Raw genomic sequence first — 4,385 nt, 5'->3', positions numbered from 1 at the left:
AAAGCCTCTGTTTCTTCAATGGTAAAATGGGCATAATCATAGTACCTAACTCACAAGATTATTATGAGGATTAAATGAGATTATGTATGAAAAGCATAAGTTTGGTCACACATTGTGAAAGAAGAGCTCAGTGGGTGATGTGTTTATTTTTGCTATTTTTGGACATTTCAGTTCTTATTCACAGCTCTACCAGAAAATGACCAGGGGAAGAGATGTAAAACCATAACACAATCATGTATAAATAAAAGAATTGGTATTATAATAATAGAAGTATTTAGAAAGTACCATGGGAGCACTCCCTTGCCACATTACATACTTACTACTCATTCTAAAGGGAGAGGGGACATGGGATAGATTGACTATAGATTGAAATACTTATTAGTCCAAAAAAAATTAGTTAATCTGCCAAATTTAGCTTTAGTAATGTTCTTCTGTTTGTTTTTCACTTCAGAGAATTTCCTCCCAATTTGATAGCACAACTCGGGAAAGCAAGATGGCAAAGTGCTGATTTCTTAATTCATTTTCTCAACAGAGTTTGTTTTCTTCTGACAGGATCACTATCAGATATAGTCAGGACTATATCTCAGGATTTTAGGGAGATGATTCCCCCCCCCTCGTGGTACCAGGCAATAAAGAATATGTATTTGAGTATAAAGAAGAATATTTTTCTGTTTTCATGATCTTAGTCTCTGGGGGAGGGTGTCATATCCTGTGAAATTTGGGGGAGCTTGCCTTAAATTAACTAAACAAAAAATGTTTTGTGAATGTTTTTGAAATTTCCAGGTCTTATGAACCTGTAGTAAAACCCCTTTTTACCTAGTAGGCAACCTCTGGATTAGTCTATGTTTCATCCTTGTTGCTGGTACACCCTAATTTTACAGTCACAAGGCCCATCACATTGCCACTAGAATACACTGTACCTCTGTGCACCAATCCTATGCAGACCCTCATTCCTGGATTACTACAACTGCCTTCCTTCGTTTCCACCTGTTTTTTCCCAACTCATCCTAATTAACCTGCTTTAAATGCTACAGCTTCCAGCATTCACTCCCTTTCAGAAAGCTTCATTGCTTCCCTGTTTTCCCCACATTAAATCTAATGTCTTTTGGCTGCTTGTCAATGCCTTTACTAATCTGCCCCACACTACTCTCCAGCTTCATTTCTTATTTTCTTTGGCCTATTCTTTCTGCTCTTTAAAGTCGGTCTGTCTCTCAAACATACCATACTCATTCAAGTCTGCACTCTTGATACTGTTATTTACTTCATTCAGAAAGCCTTCCTCCCTTCTCTGCCTACTCAGATTTTACCTTGTCTTCAAGACCCTATGTAAAATTTACTTCCTGTCTACGGCTTTTCCTGACGATTTCAGCTCTTGATGTTTTGTGCAAACATCCAGGTGACTTTTAAATTAGCAAACCAGTGAACAAAAATGTGCATTGTATCTTATATTATTCACTGCTCTGTCTTCACTAATGATGTAAACCTTTTAAATACAAGGATCATATCTTGCAATTAAAACTTTCACAGTTCGTAGCAAAAAGCTGAGTTACCTGATTTTGATTTAAAGGAAAAGAAAGTCAATCTACTTCAGTATACCTTTCTAAAGTAAAGTCAACAATCCTAATAATATTGAAGGGACCTGAATATTTTTCCAATTTGGGTCAGGTCTGTCCCCTCATCTGACAGGTGTGAGATGGTACCTCATTGTTGTTTTGATTTGCATCTCTCGGATGATTAGTGACTTTGAGCATGTTTTCATGTGTCTCTTGGCTTTCTGAATGTCCTCTTTTGCAAGGTGTCTATTTAGGTCCTTTGCCCATTTTTTGAACAATCCTAATAATATTGAAGGGACCTGAATATTTTTCCAATTTGGGTCAGGTCTGTCCCCTCATTTACAGAACAGCAAGAGGCAAATAAAGACAATTTTGTAACTGATTAAGATTGATATATTTGCTTTATGAGAAACTATGTATATATGTGTGTACCTATTTATATAATTTTGTTTCCTTTTTAAAAATGATACAGCCAGCTTGACTTGGAGAGGTTTAGTTTGATATTAACAACTTTCTATCCTAACATTATAAATCAAATGTGATCAATAAATTTTGTGTAACCAAGAAATACCCAATTCTTTAAGTATTTTAAATATAATTAAGTTTCTACTATGTTTATGGTTAGACTCTGTGAAGGATACTGAAATTAATTACATATAATCCCTGCACTCAATAAACTATTAGGAATTCTATAAGGCAGACAGAATATATACTCAGAAGCTTAAACATAAAAATACTTGATACTTCAATAGGATGTCTATTACTTTAATTCTCAGTCTCTTCTCTTTTGAAATAATACATGCCTTCCTTTATATTGATGCCACCCAAATGAAAACTTTTTATGGTTTCTTCTTTATTTTATTTCCAGTTTTATTGAGATATAATTGACATTAGCACTGTATTTGTGTAAAGTATATAGCATAATGATTTGATATATGTATATATTGTGAAATGATTACCACAATACATTTAGTTAATATTAATCACCACAAATTATTACAAACTTTTTCCTTGTGATAAGGATTTTAAGATTTACTGTCTTAGCAACTTTAAAATACACAATACAGTAATGTTAAGTAGATTCACCATGCTGAACTTATATATCTCAATAACTATAAGTTTTTAACTTTTGACCTACTCGCTGTCTCTGGTAACGACTAGTTTGTTCTCTGTATCTATGAGTTACGGTTTTTTTTAGGTTCTAGATATAAGTAAGATCATACAATATTTGTCTTTCTCTGTCTTATTTACTTCACTTAGTATAACGCTGTCAAGGTCCATCCGTGTTGTCACAAATGGCATGATTTTCTTCTTTTAATGGCTGAGTAATTATATTTCTATATATCGCATTTTCTTTATCCATTCATCCATCAACAGATACTTAGATTGTTGCCATGCCTTGGCTATTATAATTAATGATGTAGTGAACATGGAGGTGCAGATAATCTTTTCAAGATAGTGATTTTATTTTCTTTGGATATATACCCAGAAGTGGAATTAGTAAATTGTATGATAGTTCTGTTTTTAATTTTTTTTAGAAACCCCCATACTGTTTTCCATAGTGGCTGCATCAATTTACAATTCCCTGTGCCTTTTTTATACATGCTTTCCTTTGTATTGATGCCATAGAACATATAGGACACCCAAATGAGAACTTTAAAAATGCAGACTGTTTTATATATGTAAAAGTATGGATGTTTGGAAATGCCTTGTAAATGCTTTGGATTTTATGTTGATATTTGGTTGCAGAGGCAGGCAGTAACACCATAACCTTTGTTTATTTACTTAATAAATATTTACTGAGTATCTTCTTGTGTCAGGCCTTGTACTAGTGCTATATAGAACTATGTCTTTTTTAAAATGAATAAGCAGAGAATTAAACTATTTGTCTAATGCAATACACTATCTATCTGATGCCAGAAAAATATACAGGAAGGTCACTAAATCATCCCCTATTCTTATTACCCAAAGTATACAAAATACCTATTCTTTTTTTTTTTTAAGCTTCACCTGAGGATATGTTTATTGATTTTGGAGCGCGCAAGGGTGAGAGAGAAACAAGGAGGTAAGGAGGGAGCGAAAGAGAGAAAGAGAGACAGACAGACAGACAGACATCAATTGGGTGCCTTTTGTATGTGCCCTAGCCAGTGACCAAAACTACAACATGAGCATGTTCCCTGCACCAGAATTGAACCCAGGACCTCTTGGTGTATGGGACATGTTTTTTGTTTTAATAAATAGAAAATACAGATAAGTAATTAGAAAATAAAAGTTATCTTCTATACCAATAATATTCAACCTTTTTCATCTCATGGCACACATAAACTAATTAGTAAAATTCTGTGGCATGCCAAAAATATATTACCAATCTAACAAAAAAATGGGGGAAGATAGAATTTTTATTCATTCACACCAGCTGGCTATTGTTATTTTTTTATTTGACTAAAGGAAGAGAGGTCAGTGCCTCTGATTAAATAGCCAGGTACTACATGTTTTAAAAATTCTTGGGACACATCAGTGTGCCATAGCATACCAGTTGAAAATCACTATTTTATACCCTATATATTCTGACATAACCTCTCAGATTTTATTTAAAAAAATATTTTTAAAAATAGTAAGTAGGATGTTTATAGTGCAAGTATTGTTCTATAAGGTGTTTTTTAACTTTATTAATATACTAGAGGCCCGGTGCACAAAAATTTATGGTGGGGGGCGGGTGTCCCTCAGCCCAGCCTGTGCCCTCTTGCAGTCTGGGACCCCTCAGGGGATGACCACTTGCTGGCTTAGGTCTACTCCCTAGGGGGATTGGGCCTAAGATGGCAATCAGACATC

The 4,385-nt window shown here is 34.3% G+C and overlaps 2 protein-coding genes across 2 annotated transcripts in view; one reads left to right on the top strand and one right to left on the bottom strand.

Moving 5' to 3' along the window:
- The window catches only part of TAOK3 (TAO kinase 3), a 148,670-nt gene that overhangs the window by 3,769 nt on the left and 140,516 nt on the right, over window positions 1-4,385 (top strand). The window lies entirely within an intron of this gene.
- The window catches only part of SUDS3 (SDS3 homolog, SIN3A corepressor complex component), a 67,617-nt gene that overhangs the window by 55,298 nt on the left and 7,934 nt on the right, over window positions 1-4,385 (bottom strand). The gene's annotated exons all lie outside the window — the stretch shown is intronic.

The sequence above is a fragment of the Myotis davidii genome, unplaced genomic scaffold (genome assembly GCF_000327345.1).
Source record: "Myotis davidii unplaced genomic scaffold, ASM32734v1 scaffold1330, whole genome shotgun sequence".
NCBI lineage: Eukaryota > Metazoa > Chordata > Mammalia > Chiroptera > Vespertilionidae > Myotis > Myotis davidii.
Note: the sequence above shows the minus strand (reverse complement) of the source record. Positions and strands in the feature narration are given on the sequence as shown.